Source organism: Vulpes vulpes, chromosome 1 (assembly GCF_048418805.1).
Source record: "Vulpes vulpes isolate BD-2025 chromosome 1, VulVul3, whole genome shotgun sequence".
Classification (NCBI taxonomy): domain Eukaryota; kingdom Metazoa; phylum Chordata; class Mammalia; order Carnivora; family Canidae; genus Vulpes; species Vulpes vulpes.
Window position 1 is genome coordinate 90,624,843 of NC_132780.1, and position 18,392 is coordinate 90,643,234.

Genomic DNA, 18,392 nt, shown 5'->3' on the forward strand with positions numbered 1-18,392 from the left:
AATGCGATTTTATTACAATTAAAAGCTACTGTATTCAGGCCATAGACATATGTTAATCTCTCACCTTCACTACAATTCTACGAGGTAGGGGTTTTAATCCCCGTTTTAGAGATGAGGACTCTGACACTCAGAAAGACTAATAAATCCACGTCTCTCTGTCACCAAGACAGTTCTTCCGCTCTACATATTTCTTCCTGAGAAGGAATTGTGAATTGTGAGAGACGAACTATCCTAAATGAGGGGACAGATCCGTATTTCATTCCCTAGTCTGGTGGGTATCGTTTCCCGTGTGGTGTTAGGGTGGGGGAGGTTTTAGGTTTGTACATCTTTAGAGACTCTGGATAGTTTTAGGTTTTTAGATCTTATAGACTCCGAATAGTACCACATATTTCTACTGAATTTGTTAATGAGGAAACCGTATCTAGAGATTGATACCAATATATCAATTCTAGAAAGGCAGAGCAAAGTAGAAGTCAAGTATTCTAGTTTGGGACGTTTTGCCACCACTACTCCTTCCATTTTTAAAGATTCAGAAATGTTTTAAAAAGAAAGACTAAGTGAACATCCACGTATCCACCATCCAGAATGGTATGATGTTAAATTTTTTCATTTTATATTTTTTAATGAAAGAAATAGAACATTACAGATTAAGTGCGTGCCCCTATTCCCAGTACCACTCTACTTCACTTGTGAGAGGCATGGTCTTAAAGTTGATAAGCAGCTTGCTAATCTAGGTTTGAATGCTTTCACTATTACTATATATTTATAAGCAATATATAGTATGACTGGGCTTTTGAAGATTCACATGAATGTTATTATATTTTGTGTATTGATCGACAACTTGGCTTTTTCATCTAACTCTGTTTTTGATAGCTATCCACATTGATACATCTGTCTAGACTTCATCTGGTTAGCTGTATAGTATTGTGTCAAAGAAGTTTCTCACACATTATTTGGAAATTCCTACAGTGATGGATATATTTAGGTTGTTTCCCATTTTTCACCATTACAAACAGTGTTGTAGGGTACAGTATTCTCAATATCTTTTCTCAATGTCTCTTAACTAATCTCTGAGTTATTTTATTTGTATGAGCAGAGCTTGCAAACTGTTGATTCACATGCTATTCTAATTTTTCAAATTGGTTGCTAACAGTTAAAATGGAACTAATAAAAAAAAATGGATGTCATCCCATTCATTTGGCATTCTAATAATAATGGGAAGATCTGACCACACTAGATCTACACTGTAGCCTGGCAGCAGTAAGTCAAGCAGACGAGCACTCTTTCCTGTGCTCTCTAGTTTTTCCCTAAGTCCTTCTGCTTTTAGTACTCGTCTGAGCCCTGTCGTATTTGCATTTGCAACCCCTAATATAATGTAGGGACGCAAGAAGGTATCCTTACATGTGTACATATTTCAGGTCTTCAAAGTTCTGTATCGAGTCCCTATTTTGGCCAGACACTATTGTAGGAGGTCAGAGGACATCTATAACAAAGTCTTGGACAAGAGCCCTATAGTGAGAGATCTTACAGTCTTGATAAAGGAGATGGTCAATAAATTAGTAAACAAGAAAGTTTCAGTTAATGAAAAGTGCTCTGAAATAAAAGCTTAAGTTCACAGGGTGTTACTGCAAGGTGTGGGGTACTGAAGAGGGAGTGTCAGGGAGGGCCCTTCTGAAAAAGCAACTTTAGGAGTTGAGATATGAATGAAGTAGAGGAGCCAGCCATGGAATGATCTAGAGGAAGAACATCCTTCAGCAAAATATATGGTTAAACCACAGGTCTTTAGGCACAAACAAGATTGACAAATTTGAGGAAGCAAGCAGTCTGTGTGGCAAATTGTACTGATTTAGAGACAGAGTGCATGAGATAGAGCCACAGTGGTACAGTTTAGAGTGCGATTTCTTTTTTTTAATTTGAATTTTATTTTTTAAGTTTAATTTTTTATTTAAATTCAGTTAATTAACATATAGTATATTATTAGTTTCAGAGGTAGAGTTCAGTGATTCATCAGTTGTATGTAACACCCAGTGCTTATTACATCACGTGCTCTCCTTAATGCCCATCATCCAGTTACCCTGTCCCCTCTCCTCCAGTGACCCTCAGTTTGTTTCCTATGAGTAAGAAAGAGTCTCTTAGAGTTTGTCTCCCTCTTTGTTTTTGTCTTGTTTTATTTCATCGTCCCTTCCCCTATGCTCCTCTGTTTTATTTCTTAAATTCTACATAGGAGTGAGATCATATGATGATTGTCTTTCTCTGACTGACTTATTTTGCTTAGCATAATACCCTCTAATTCCATCTACATTGTTGTAGGTGGTAATATTTCATTTTTAATGGCTGAGTAATATTCCATCATGTGTGTGTATGTGTGTGTGTGTGTGTATCACATCTTCTTTATCCATTCATCTATTGATGGACATCTGGCCCCTTTCCAGAGTTTGGCTATTGTGGACATTGCTGTTGTAAACATTGGGGTGCCTGTGCTCCATCAAAACACTATTTTTGTATCCTTTGGTTAAATACATGGTAGTGCAATTGTTAGGTCGTAGGGTAGCTCTATTTTTAACTTTTTAAGGAATCTCCATACTGTTTTCCAGAGTGGCTGTACCAGTTTGGCGTGTGATTCTTTTACTTGAAATCTAGAGTTCTTTGAAAGAAATTTTGTTCTTTGAGATTTATTAGAATTTTCTTTAAACTGCAAAAATCCCTCCTTTGGATTAATTGTTAAATAGACACCTTGTGTAAATTACTCTAAACAGATGCTTTCTTCCTAAGGACAATATGCAAAGCATAAGAGCTTTGATCATCAACAATCTCTAGCCCCACCACTAATATACTCTATAGCATAGATAGGCAGGAGGATGCTGTTGGTGAATCTCCTGGTAGTGATGGTTATACAAGTGTTCAGGTTCACAGATTCTAGACTTACAAGTCAGAAACTCTTGGGAACTCAGGAATCACTCTTTTTAAAAAAATTTTTCTTACAGAAAATTTCAAACAGGTTTCAAAGAAGATAGAATAGTACCTGTTATCTACTTATTGACTCATGACCAATCTTATTTTTTCCTCCCAAATTTTTTCCTCTTCTCTATTATATTGAAGCAAATCCCAGACATCATTTAATCTATAATATTTCAGTATAGATTTCTATAAGAGAAAAAAACTTAACCAGAATATCACTGTTATTCCTGAAATAGTAATAATTACTTAATATTATTAAATATCCAGTCAGTCTTCAAATTTCCAATAGCATCATAAATGTCATTCATCACTTTTTTCCACATTTCATTTGAATCAGGAATATTTTTTTAAGTCCTCAGGTGATGAATGGATTTGGAAGCCAGTGTTTTTTACATCCTCGTTTCTTGAAACACAAACATGTGTTGTCCTTCCCCTTGAGAAGGTCACATTCTAAAGGAAAAGGCAGATATCTCAACCCAAAGAAAATTTCTACTCTACCTCAGTGCCTGGAAAAAGAGTCATCCCTTTGTTGTGCCTGTACTTCTTAGATGGAAGAGGTTTTTTATTTTGTTTTGTTTTAGTTTGGAAGCCTGTTCATCATTTGCTAAGTGTTTCTCCCCCTACTTTTCCTGCCATATCAGAATGCCTAGGCTGGGATAGGTCAGACTCAATGCTTCTTTGCATGCTTTGCTCAGGAAACATCTAATAACAAAGTCCTAAAACATAAATGAGCTCACCATATTCATGATACTGAAAGAATGCCAAGGTACTAGTCTACCCTAAAATGTTCGTGTTAAGTAAGCATTAGTGAAAGGCTCAAAAGTAAACATAGAGATGCTTATAATTGTATTTTACTGGTAGCTGCTTTGGAAAAACAAAGGGTAAATAACAGACCTGACCAATTACAAAGACTTAAACATTTACAGAATTCTTACATATATGGTCTTTTTTTTTTTTTTAAGATTTTATTTGTTTATTCATGAGAGACAGAGAGAGAGAGAGAGAGGCAGAGACACAGGCAGAGGGAGAAGCAGGCTCCATGCAGGAAGCCTGACATGGGACTCGATGCTGGGTATCCAGGATCAGGCCCTGGGCTGAAGGTGGCGCTAAACTGCTGAGCCACCCAGTCTGCCCCATATATGGTCTTTAATTTATTTGTTTTCTTCATTAGATCATAAGTTCCTTGAGAGCAGATCTGTTTTGATTTTGTATCTTAAGCACATTGCGTAGAATGTGACATAAGGTAGATAATAAATGTATGTGTTGTGAATTGATAAAGTTCTCTAATTTTATTTTTGAAAGTAAAGTGATTTCCACAATCCCTATTTAAACTCCATAATCCAAAGATCAAGGCCTAGTCACAGTGCCAATCAGATAACATCCCTAATGCCCAGGCAAATCATCTCTTTTAGCTGGGCAATTTGTGTTTTGGTACACCAGCCTTCATAACGAGATCTGATGACGAAACTAATCCAAAAGTTTAGGGAAATTGTTAATTGAGTAATTCTTTTTCAACTTAATATTTGGGATGGTTTTAGTTTATGATTTTACAAAATGTTTTAATGCAATTTCATATTCACACTTCCTTTTTAAGGCCAAGAGTAGTTAACAGGATTAGGGAATGATTATCAGCAAGATATTAGCAAGAGCACAATTCATCTTTCTAACATCTTTTCTCCAAGTTCTTATCGTAGGAACACTTCAGCTTTAGAAGAAGGCTTGTGTTATAGGCTTAACCAGAAAACAAAGTATACCATGGACCAGGAAGTTAGCTGTACTGCATAACAACACTTCCATCAGTTTTCTGTCTTTTGTTGAACTTTAAGTTTAGTAGTATTACCAAAGGATACCACAAGGCTAGTAAGAAATGCTTGTAGGGATAGCTTACGGTATAGAAGAGAAAGTAGAAGGTGGGGAGGGAGGGAAGGAGGCAGGGAGGAAGGGAAGGGTAGAAGGGGCCCTCATAACACCTTATTTATATCTCTATCTAACAAGGAAATTTTAAAATGTTATTTAAAACCTAAATTGCTACCACTCTGTCTTTTAAGAGTTGTCATAGTTCCTGTCAAGGAGAAATAAATCTTATATAGGGGAGAAAGGAGATGAAACTCTAGGCAGATGGCCCATTGTGTATCATAATATAGCAATGAGAGTTGGATATGCACAAGTGGGCAGGAGGTTGAGTTTGAGGACATGAAACTGAGAAAGTTGAATTGTTCTATGTAATAAAGTGAGAAGAATTGTTCACTGTGGTAGAGGGTAGAGGTCGGGAAATATTGAGAGACAGGACAGCAAAGAAAGCAGCAAAGTGAGAAAGGAGAATCAAAGTGGTAAGAGGGAGAGGACTTTAAAAAGGTCAGTGAAGTCTATTGTCCAATTTGTAATTGTAGTGTTGCTGTAATTACACAGACACATACACGTCTTCCATGCTTCCAACTTCAAGATAAATCCCCTTCAAGCTCAAAGCTTTGTATGAATTAATCATTATGAAAATCAAGAAAAACACATTGTATTCTGCATCTTTGGAGATTCATGGAGAACAAGAGCAGTATGTGTGTAACAGTAGAGTGATCTATAAACTCCATTATTTCAGGTGAGGCAGATTAGAGTTGGAGGTGATTGGGAAAATTACAAACCATGGTCTATGCTATATATAATCTTAGAAAAAGGAAAAGAGATGAGTTTGTCACTACATAAAGACAAGTATTATATTCAATTTTGCTTCACTATTTTTTTTTAAGATTTTATTTATTAATTTATTTGAGAGAGAGAGAGAGTGGGCTCATGGGCACAAGTAGGGGAGTGGGGGAGGGGGCAGAGGGAGAAGGAGAGACTATGAAGCAGACTCCATGCTGAGCCCCATGCCTGTCTCAGGGCTCAATATCACAACCCTGAGATCATGACCTGAACCAAAACCAGGAGTCGGTTGCCCAACTGACTGAGCCACCAGGTACCCTTCAATTTCAGTTTAAAGGGTAGGAGTACATGAGATGACACCTAATAATATGCTGGGCTCTCCTACTACTCTGTTAGCTACTCAAGGAAGGAACTAAGTTTTATACATCTTTATATTCCCAAAGCCTAGCCTAGTGTCTGGCATACAATGGAAGATTAGAAAATATTCACTAAATGAATGAATAAATGAGGAAAAAATCGGACCCATATGATGGCAAGTGGCAGATGGCATTATTATTAAATTAAGTGTCACCGTAACTCAGATTACTTTCAAGAATTAGAATTTAGATTGATTCTTAGTCATACTTGCCTCTGATCTCCAGGTGGCAGTATTATCTCATGTTAAATTGTTTTGATACCCGATTCCATTTAACTTTCGAGAACCTAAATGAATTAAAAATCCAATTCTTGGTTTATTTCTATAATTGCACAGAGCCAAAGAAGAAATAAAATATAATTACATAAGATTATGGACTTTCCCCCCAATTTCAACATAAATAAAAATTACTGGTAGTTCCCTAATTTAAGCAGTTTCCAAAATATTGACAATAAGTACAAATTTGGGTACTTTGTTTATGAAACACATATATTCCTTCAAAGTATGAAAATGTGGGGGGGGGTATGGGAGGAGGAACAGGCCATGGAGAGAGAAAGTGAGTGAATAGTAATATGTCTAGAAAGAAATCATTGCCCAACAAATAGGGTGACCAGATTAAATGCAAGATGATCAGTTAAATGTGAATTTCAGATATACAAAGAATACTTTATTTGTATAAGTTGCATGCAATATTTGGGACATCCTCATACTAAATATTCCTCATCTGAAAATCATCTTCAACTGGTCATTGTGCATTTTTCTTTCCTGCATTTTTCTTTGCTAAATCTGGCAGTCTTACCAACAAATATACTGTTGTTTTTAATTCCAAAATAAGCATAACTTTACCAGGTCTGCCAGACACCGTGGTGTTTCCTTATTTGGAGAGATGGAAAGGAAGTAGCTGGTAGGATCAGCTTCCTTGTTGTAAGTCCAACCTTCTGCTCATTGTACGCTGCCGGCTACCCATGAAGAGCAGAGTTCTTTAGCTGAGTAACTTATTTTCAGGAAACTGACCCCTCAGGCAAGTGCAGATGGTATAGTCTAAAGAGACTATTTTATACAAACACAGTGTTTTTTTTAGCATTTGTGAATCTGATTGTAAAAACCAAGCTCTGTGAATAAGCAAGGAGATCCTAGATCCCTTCACCTCTGATTTATGTTTTTCAGAGATACTCATACATACCAGCTATGTCAATAGAAAAAAATGAATTATTTATGAAATAAGCCCTATTTCAAAAAAGTAAAGAATTTTCTGGTAAATTAAATCATATGTCATAGTTTTATGCACATTTGCATTTTTTAAGAAAGATTTTATTTATTTGAGAGAGAGCACACTCGCACACGATCAAGGGGAGTGACAGAGGGGAGAAAGAGTGAGAGAATCTCAAGCAGATTCCCCACTGAGTGTGGAGGCCAGTGTGGGGCTCAATCAGATCAAGACTTGAGCCTTTACCTACTGAGCCACCTAGGTGCCCCACACATTTGCATTTTTAATGTATGCATTCCTTCTCTTCCAGATAAAGTGCTCTTCAAAAGTTCATTTGCAGATATTTCTGAATTCAAAACAAGCTTTCCATAGGATCATTATTGTGTTAGTCAGATCTTCAGGTTACCTAGTAAAAATGTATTTAATTGGTTATATGACTGAAACACTATTTGTAGTTTAATTCTCTTTAAAGGTTGATGTAATAAAAGTATTTTAAAGAGCAAGAATTAGGAAAAGTTTTTAAAGTTTTGAATATTCATATTTGAGAAAATATCAATGACTCATATTTATTTTGCTCTCACTCTGTGCAAGAAGCCATTCTAAAGGCTTTAAATGAATGAACTCATTTAATCCTCATAATAAGCATAATAACCATAGGAGGCAGATTCCATATGATCCCACTTCACAGATGAGGAAACTGGAACAAAGGATAGATAGCTGCCCAGAGTCACACAGCTACTAGATAGTAGGCCTGGGATTTGAGGCAGCCAGTAGCCACTTTAACCACTGTCCCTCACAGTTACATTAATTTAGAATAAAGAGGTAAAGGAATTGTCTGAGAAGGTTTTGAAGGTGACACCTCTCTGATCACTGTCTGGGGTAGTACACAGTATGGTTCACTAAGCCTAGAAAAGTTCAAAGTAAATGGCAGGTCTCTTCTTAATTTCAGTGCAGTATGAATACCACTTTGGTGGTTACCAACTATCGTGGAGTTATTTGGGAGGTTATAAATGGAATTAAAGATGTCAGAAAGAGGAAGAAAGGTTTACCAGAGGTAACTGGATAAGAGTCAATGAGAAGTAGAAGTGGATTAGACAGTACATGTATGTGGGGTATGAGGAAGAGATTTATGGGGTGAAGACCAGTTATTGAGCTGAGACTCAACAAGAAGACTAACAAGGAGAAGAATTTGACTTTGCATGATTATCTACATGAATAGGGAAGGAGAGGTGGGAGGGATATTGCCCCACATCAGTGTTAATTCTATTTAACTTGTTTAGATTTGTGATGTCCTGACATAGTTCTTGTGTCCCCCAGTTGTGGCCAGAGTGGACTTGCTAAAGACCCCTGCTCAGGGTGGTGGTCTTTCATGTGCTGAAGGCAGAATCAAACAATTCCTGATTGGCTGCCTTTAGACACTTTAGACACTCTGACTACCCTTTACCTTTCCCCAAAGAGATAAGAGATAGTGAGGGTGGAGGGGAAGAGCCCCAAACTCACTGTCTAGGGAACAGGGTTCTGACTCTTCTACTGAACTAGCTCTTTAACCTTTGGTCCCTGTTTCCTAAGCTGTGAAAAATGGTCATGATATTACCCACTTCATGTTGTAAGCACCTGGCAAATATTAGCTCTGGTCCCATTTAATCTTCATGACCATATGAGGTGTCATTCCTATTTTTCAATAAGGGAAAAGGAGGCTCAGAGAGGTGAAAGTCCTTTGAAAGCATAAAAGGGTGGCCACCAGAGTGGTGGAGATAGGCACCCCTGTTGTTTAGTGCTGATGCTGTTGGTCTTGCCTTTGCTGTGCTGTCTGCAGTAGAAAAGGAAATCACTGGAATGAAATCGTTTGCAGCATTAATCCAGAGTGAAAATTTTAAAAGCCTTTTGCTACTATAGTCCTAATAAATAGTAAAAAAAAAAATAATAATGAGTAAAACCTAGAAATGTATTTTCCTAGGATAACAAAAATCGTGAGGTTTTTTAACAGAAAATATAAAGTTTATACACATTCAAAAAGCTTTCAAATTATGATTAAGTACACACTTGTAGCATTCATTCATTATAGTGATTTTTATTTAAAATTTATTCTTTACTGAGTGAGTAGTGCAAACTTATTCATTCAACATGTATTATTGAGCATCTACTTACTCTATGCCATGTATTTTCTAGGCTAAGTGAACAATACAGACAAAAATCCCTGTTCTCATGGACCTTATATTCAAATGTGACCATGGCCGATTATGTATGAATTAACCAAATCATTGTTATAGAATAGAAAGGGATGAGTGTTAGGGGAAAAATCGAGCTGGGAAAGGGAATAGGGATGTGGGTAGGTGGTTGCAGTTTTAGACAAGACATTCCAGGAAGGCCTAATTGGGCAGGTGAGTTTTGAGCAAAGACGTGAAGGAAGGGATGAAACCGATCTTGATAATATCCATGGTCAGAGCAGAGGAAGGACCAGCACCATGGCATGAGATGGAAGCATGCCCTGTGTGTGAAAACTAGTAAGGAGGCCAGACTGGCTGGAAGGGGATGAGCAAGGAAAAGAGTGAGAAGTGGTGAGGTGAGAGAGCAAGGCAATGTGCGTGGGAGAGTGGGAAGAACTGGGCCAATTACATGGGGCCTTGTAGGCCATTTTAAGGGTTTGGGCTTTTTCTCTTTGAGAAGTAGAAGCCCCTGGAGAGTTTTGAGCAGAGGAGTGACATGATCAGGTCTATATTTTGATAGATCACTACATCATGCTGCTGTTGGGGATAGACTGTAGAGGGTAATGGGGAGACGCAAGGAGGCCAGTTTGGAGAGTATTGAGGTGATCCATGTGAGAGATGTTGGTGCCTGGACCAGGGTGGCAGTTGTGAAGGAGGTGAGAAGTGGTCAAAACCCAGATTCATTTTGAAGATAAAACTAGCAAGATTTACTGAGAGATTGGGTGGGGGCTGTGAGAAATACATCAGGAATGACTCCCACATCTTTAGCCTGAGCAACTGCAAGGATTTTCCATAGACTAAGATGGGAAGACTTGTGTGTTGGAAGTGTGTGGGAGGGGGCAGGAAGTCAACTTTTGGTTGTGTTATGTTTGAGATGATGTTTAGATGTCCCAAGTAGAGATATTGAATAAACATTGTATATAATATTAAAGTCTGAAGCCCAGATCTTGCCTGCAAATATAAATTTGTCCGGCATATTATTGATATTTAAAACCATGAGGTTCCATGAGATCACCAAAAAAATGCAGGCAGAGAAAATTACTAAGGACTGAGCTCTGGGAAAGAGGAGGAACCAGCAAAATTAAAAAATGGAAACAGAAAAAGACTAGAAATGGAGAAAATAAATATCTATAGTATGTGTACCACTCACATTTTGGCATGTATCATTCCAGACCTTTGTTCCTTGTATGTATATGCCTTCCTTTTCTAAAAATTAGTCTTAGGGGTGCCTGGGTGGCTCAATCTGTTGGGCATCTACCTTTGGGTTGTGATCCTGGGGTCCTGGGATTGAGCCCCGCGTGGCACCTTGCTCAGTGGGGAGTCTCCCTCTCCCTCTGCTCCTCATACCACTTGTGTGCTTGATCTCTCTCTCTCTCTCAAATAAATAAATCCTTTTTAAAAAGTTAGTCTTAGAAATCTATTCTAAAATATCACTTTACAGAGCTCTTTAAAAATAAATTTTGAGTAGATTAATGTATGTATGTGGTATCAAGGCCAAAAGTAGTGAAAGTTGTATAATGAAAAGGAGCTCTCCTTTCCAGAGATAGCCTGTGTTATGGATTCCACCTCATGCAGATATAAGTATATGAATATTAGTATGTGCAACCAGATGTATTTTCCCTCCACACATAGAATATGCACATTGCTCTGCAACTTTCTTTTTTCACTTAATGTATCTTAGACTGTGTTCCATGTTGACATATACAGAGCTGCCACTTTCTAAATATAGTAGTATATTAACAGCTGATTAATGTGATAGCTGCCTAGATTATTTTAGTCAAAACTGTCAAGTGAATGTGCCCTGAGGACCCCCACCCCAACTCCGGGGTCAGGCAGAGCTTTCATCCTGTCTCTCCTTTTACAATGTTTTTCCTTCAGATCATTCAGTTCTCGGTTTCTTCTTTTTCTCCTTATGGAAACATATCTACTACAAATTGCATCCTCCCACAGTTTTTCTTGTTTTTGTTTTTCCTGAGAAACCATAGCTGTTCATTCACTAAATATTTAAGGGTTTTCTACGTCTTTGGAAAATAATGTGAGCTAGAGGACAGAGTCTACAGGAGCTCATGCCTAAGGGAGATGCAGGCCTGTAAACGAGTCATTACAATGCCACATTATACATGCAGTAACATAGATAGGAATGGAATGCTTTGGAAACATGGGGAGGGAAAACGGGGGGACTAACTTGGCATAAAAGGTGATGCCACTGTAAGACAGATAACCAGAAGTACAAGATATATGGCCAAACAAAATGGTTTCTGCCCTCAGGCCTAAGATAAGCAACACATTCTCTGGCCTGGGTGAGCAGGCCCTTTATGACCTGGCTCTAGAAGGTTGGCTTCCTTCCCTCAGCCCCTACATGCCCCTCTGTCCTTGGGACTGTTTCCTTGGCCTAGAATGGCCTTCCATATCTTCCACCTCTCAGGAGCTCAGTATTCATGGTGATAGCATCATCATGAGAATGAGAAGAGCCAAATAACCAATAAAAATCATTTTAGTAGCTAAAACCTATTAAGGCACACATTTACAGTCTCATCTAATCCTTTTAACAACTGTATGAGACAGGTACTGTGTTAACTCTATTTTAAAATGAGGATATTAAGGGTAAAAGATATTAAATAGACTACCGAAGTCACACAGCTAGTACGTAGTGCAGCAAGGATTTTTACCTAGCTCTCGCTAATCCTAGAGCCACCTCTTAACTTCTGTTGCTGCTCAGGATTAACTCTTTAGTAAAATAATTCTGCAACTTAAATATCTTAAACAAAAATGTCCTCATCTGTACTCCAGTAGCTTTATCCCCTTACTTATTAATATAATACCTATTACAATTACTTTGTACTTTTATTTTTCTAGGTAGCAAAAGTTAGGTCTACTATAGAAAATTTAAAAATGCAAATAAGCAAGATAAAAAAAAAACTAAGGAAGTTATTACCCATAGTCCCACATTCTGGGGGGAAAAACAATTTTAATCAACAGAGTTCATCCTGTATGATTCCATGTATATGAATTCTAGAAAAGGCAAAGGGAAAAATGACAGTGGTTGCCAGAGGGATTGGCTACAAAGGGTATTAGGGCTGACAGAAATGTCCTGTATCTTGATTAAAGTGGTAGTTACATGACTATGTATATTAAAATGATCAGAATTACACACTAAAAAAGGTGCATTTTACTGCAATAAATTATACCTCGATATATCTGGGTGAAAAAAATTAACACCTTGAGGTATATCTTTCCTCACTTTTTCCTATGCATATATGATAAATATCTATCCTTAAAACTGATTTATTTTTTACTAATATATGTTATTTTTGAGAACATTTTAGATTTACAGAAAAATTGCAAAGTTCTCAAATCGTCCCTCAGGTTATTAACATGTTACATTAATATGACACATTTGTTGTAATTAGTGAGCTACTATTAATACCTTTATTTTAACTAAAGTTCACAGATTATTCAGATATCCTTAGTTTTTACCAAGTGTGTCCTTTCTCTGTTGCAGGATCCTATCCAGGATATCGTATTACATTTATTTGTCATGTCACCTGAGGCCCCTCTTGGTTCTGACAGTTTCTCAGACTTCCTTGCTTTGATGGCCTTGACAGTTTTGAAGTACTGATCAGACATACTGTAAGATGTCTCACTGTTGGAGTTTGATTTTTTCTCATGATTAGGCTGGGGTCACAGGTTTGGCAGGGGAAGATCACAGAGGCTAAGTGCCATTTTTATCACATTGGTATGATGCTTTTTTCACCTACTTTTCACTCAAAAATATATCAAAAGCATATTTTTTATTCACTGAATAAATCTGTAGCTTATACTGTTGAATGGATGTAGCAAAATTCATGTAACCAATCTCCTATTATTGGACACTAGAGTATTTTACAATTACAACAAGTGCTTCACTGTATATATTTGTGCAAACATCTTTGCAAACTTGCTGGTGATTTCCTTAGAATAAATCCTGAGCTCTGAGGATCTGCTGAGGTGAACTGTATTCACTTGTTGTTTAAGATTTTTGGCACAGAATGCCACAGTGTCCTCCAGAAGACTTGTTACCAATTCCAGCTTCTGGCAAAGGTGTTTCAGTGCTCTGTGTCTTTACGTTCTAGCTACTGCTGGATATTATTCTTTTCAACCTGTGTCTGGTGTAGTCAAAATGTATCATGTTGCATTGTGTTTGTTTTCCTGTTGGTGTCTTCTGCCAGACAAGGAGCTCCTAAAGGAAAAAGACTATATCCTATTCATTTTCCGATACCCACAGTCTAAGTTACAGCCTGAAAGAAACAGGCATGCTGCAGAAGGAGGGCAGAGAGCAGGCTGGAATCCACCCGCGACGACTGTGTGATCTGACAAGAGAATCCACGCTGAGGAGAGTGTTTTCACCATCACTGGGTGCAACTGTATATCCTGGACCCATGCCCTATATGCATTATGTAACCTAAAGGCGTGGCTCTAATAGTGCGAGCTTCAGAGCAGGTAAGAGAGAAACCAACACCAGCTCGAAAGAAGGTAAACAGGATCTTGCTGTTTTCCTCAAATAACAAGCGTGATGGCTGGGGATTTATTTTACCAACTCTGAAAAGGAGGATCACTTGATAGTTCTTTTAAGTTGTAATGCCACTAATACATTCCCGTATCACAGCTTTTTGAAAATATTGAATATATTTGTGAGTTCCAGATCTTTTTCTTTTAGTCAATACCATCTTATATTTGGTGCCTTGTGTATCAGTTTTAACTGCCAAAAATTTAATTTCTTTTTCTGTACACTTCTCTAATATTTTATTTGCATCCTTTCTTGTAAAACCTTGAATTTCTCAAAAAAAAAAAAACCTTGAATTTCTCCACTTTCTCATACTTTGCCCTTCTCAAATCTCGGTGTCACTTTTTTTTTTAATAAATTTATTTTTTATTGGTGTTCAATTTGCCAACATATAGAATAACACCCAGTGCTCATCCCATCAAGTACCCCCCTCAGTGCCCGTCACCCAGTCACCCCACCCCCCGTCGGTGTCACTTTTAAATGTATTGTATAACCATACTGATAAAAACTGTTGTTTCAATTTGTCCCTAGAAGAGGACACTATAGAAAAGGAAAAAGAAACATTTTTTTCATGTTAAATATTTTTATTTTTGTTTTCTAGTTTTGTGAGGTTGACTCACTGTTTATTAGAGTCCGAAAAAAGAAAAATGTTTTTGAGCCCTGTTTGTAACTCAGCAGACTTTTAAAGTTAAATTTTTCAATTTTCAGTGGGAGATTTTCTCAAGGTGATGCTATTTGGAGTATACCTCACATCTAAGAATTTCCATATGTTGTTAGCAGAGACTACCCCACCCCCCGCCCCCATCCAGTTATCAGTTAAACTCTGTCCAGGGTGTAGGAGTACTGTACTATTCTTCCAATCTGTGCTACAAAGAGTGGAGCCAAATTGTAAAATGGGATGAGAGAGAGAGAGAGAGAGAGAGAGAGATTAGATTAGGACACAATGAAGGGAAATTCAAAGCTCCAGACAAGTTCCTGGAATAAGAAGTACTACAGTATTAAAATTAACTTCACACTTTGGATCTTTTTGTGATCTATAATCTCTTAGTAGCTAAATTTATCAGCGGAGGAAAATAACTGATGCTGTTTTTTTCTAAGTAATCTCTACATCTACCGTGGGGCTTGAATTTAGGATGCCAGATCAAGAGTTGTATGCTCTCCCTACTGAGCCAGCCAAGTGCCCCTAATTGATGCTATTTTATTACATAAAAGAGAAAGGTTAACAAGATGGTGACAAAATACCTAAAACAAGTACTCTATAGTGAAACAAACCTAAGCATTACTCCTGTCTGTTCATTAGTTAATCATAAAATTATTTTTCCTTTGTATGCATGTGGAGCTATAGGCATTTAGGTTGAATGCTTTAAAAATATGCCTTTAGGGGCACCTGGGTGGTACCTGGTTGAGCATCTGCTTTCAGCTCAGGTCGTGATCCCAGGTCCTGGGGTTGAGTCTTGCATCGGGCTCCCCAGAAGGAGCCTGCTTCTCCCTCTGCCTGTGTCTCTGCCTCTCTCATGAATCAATAAATAAAATCCTTTTTTTTTAAATAAATAAAATCCTATAAAAAGTATGCCTTTAGTTTTATCTCCTCTCCTTTGTAATTGTCATATTAAGTGTCTTGGTTGGAAGACTTAGAAATTATTCAATAATCCCTTTCATGAAAACATTATCATTAATTATGATACCATAATTAAGAGGTCATAGCTTCTAAGTTATATTAGTGATATTTTAATAGCGTATTTTTTGTTATTACAAATAAGTTATATTTATTTTTCAACTAACAATGCTTAAACAACTTTACTCGTAACTCCTTTAAATCTAGAATTTAGAATTGAGTTAAGATGAACAGAAGTCAAAAGAATAGAAGATGGGAAACACTGAGGAAATTAAATGTCATTTAAATTGTCAACGTTTGTTTACCTGAGACTGTAACTGAGGGAGAAGGAAGAGGGTCAGAATTGAGTTACAAGAAGTAGCTTCATACCATTTATATCTTTAAAGGATCAAACTTGATAAGGACTCTAGAATGTTTCCTTGACCATCTGAGGAAGAGGAATTTGGCCTCTAAGTCTCCTCTGTCACACTAGAGTTTAGGCACTTAATGATCAGCTGGTAATCATCAGGTATTGGGGAAACTAAAATGAACGTGCCTGACTAAATCTTATGACTTTAATTCCAGAATGTTAAATCTTTTAAAATAGACAGAATATTACAGCTACATTAAGCCTTTCCTATATGAAGTCAGGCATAGAGATTTCCCATATGAAGTCAGGCATAGATTTCCCAATAAAGTATTTTAGAAGTTTCCCAGATACTATTAAGGCCCTTGACAGAGTAACATGCAGAATGATGTCAGCCTTGTCAAATGTTTTGATAAAACAGGACCTTCGGATGCAATGATAAATTTGGCCATTGTATAAATCCGTCAAGAGTTTTTGAAAAACTGTGTAAACTGAAGATGGCAGAGCATACTCGGCCTCATTAACAAAAGAAAACAGTAAGCAGTGTTCTCTGTTGCCATCATGTTACTACCCTGCTCAAAAGCCTCCTGTCTGTCCCTATTTCTTAGAGAAGCATCTCCCCAAATCTGTGCGTGGAACACTGGTATTCTGTAAGACGGTAATAGATCTTACTGAAAAATAGATGCCTGTGGAAAAACGTTTTTCTAAAATGTATTTTAAAATCAGTCTGTGTAAGGAAACTTCTAAACATTTTAAGGAAATTATTAACATGGGATAATCTTTGTTTAAGAAATGGAGTGCCAACTTCTGTGCATACAACGTGACTTTTAAAAAGTTAAAAACAACAGAGACTGGAGAGGTTACATGCCACACATATAACAGACAAGATTGGATCCAGAATATATAAAAAAATGTGGACAAAAAATATGAACAGGTAATTCACAAAAGAGAAAATAGAAATGATCAACAAACACATGATATTCAAATCACCAATAGTCAAATGAATGAAAATGAAAATAAATACCATTGAGCTCTCAAGATTGGCAAGAACTAAAAAGCCTGAAAATATCGAGTGCTGTCAAGAATGTGAAACAGGAGTCTCACACTGCATAGGGATTATAATAAGTACCACTTTGGAAAGTTGATTGGCAATATATCTGCTAAATTAATGATGTGCATAACTCATAGTCCAGTAGTTCTACTTCTAGGTACACTCACATCCATGTTACTTCTAGGTATAGTCACATACAGTGTTCACTGCAATGTTGTAACAATAATGATTAGAAGCAATATACAAGTATAAAAGTGTGCCTGAATTGGAGAATGGATATACTAGGAAATATTCATTCATTAATTCAAGGAGAATTCATTGAGCATCTATGGTATGCCAGTGCTGTTCTGGGCATCAAGGGTACCACATTATACAAAACAAAAATATATATGCCCCAACAGAACTTACAATTCATAGAGAGGGAGGATGTGGGATAGGGGGGAAGAGATAGGAAAAATATGATGTATAAGAAATAGACGTGTTAAAAAAAAAAAAAAAAAAAAAAAAAAAGAAATAGACGTGTTATGGAGAAAAATAAAGCAGAGAAGGGGGGTGGGAGAAGTTCTTGGGTCATTAGGAAGATCCCACAGTGCTGGTGTCATCTGAGTAAGCCCTGAACAGGTGAGGGAGTGAGCAGTGCAGACATTTTGGGAGGAACATTAGAGGCACAAGAGGGTACAAAGGTGAACACCTTGATGCAAGCAGTTTCCTGGGGAATTTGAGCAAAGTATTGGTGGAGATGGGGGTGAGGGAGGAGGTGGCCAGTGCCTGGAGCTAGGTAGGCCTGAGATCACTTTGAAGATTTTATTTATTTATTTATTTATTTATTTATTTATTTATTTATTTACTTACTTACTAACTTACTTAGGGGGAGAGTAGAGTACAAGCAAGAGGAGGGAGAGTACAATGTGGGGCTCAATCTCATGAGCCTGAGATCGTGACCTGAGCCAAACCACCCAGGTGTCCCAGGCCTGAGATCACTTTGAAGACCAGTGCTCTCATCACTGGGGCACACATTTTGAGCAGTCACAGTAGGCCCAGCACCATTCTAAGCTATTTACACTTTTTACACTTATATTTTGTTACTTAACACTCACACTTGTCTTAAGTCTGCTTTAGACATCCAGCTCCATTTCATAGATGAGGAAATGGAGTCATGAAAAGGATAACTTGATTTGGATCAGTTAGACTAGCAAACACTCTCTCAGCTAGGTGGTCTGCCTCTTTCCTTTCTAATGTCTAATGCCATATGTCTTTCCCACCATCCATCCCCAGTGATGCTTCAGGTCACCCACTGGCCTTGTTCACTGTCATTACCTTGAATTTTAGTCTCTGGTCCTCTGGAATCTGGGAAGAAAGGAAAGCTCTTCTTTTCCCTGGTCTCCCCATCCTTTCCATCTCCCCAGAACTAGC

General features: G+C 37.5%; 1 long non-coding RNA gene across 1 annotated transcript in view; it reads left to right on the forward strand.

The window, feature by feature from the left end:
- The window catches only part of LOC140593883 (uncharacterized), a 31,682-nt gene that overhangs the window by 232 nt on the left and 13,058 nt on the right, over positions 1-18,392 (forward strand). The gene's annotated exons all lie outside the window — the stretch shown is intronic.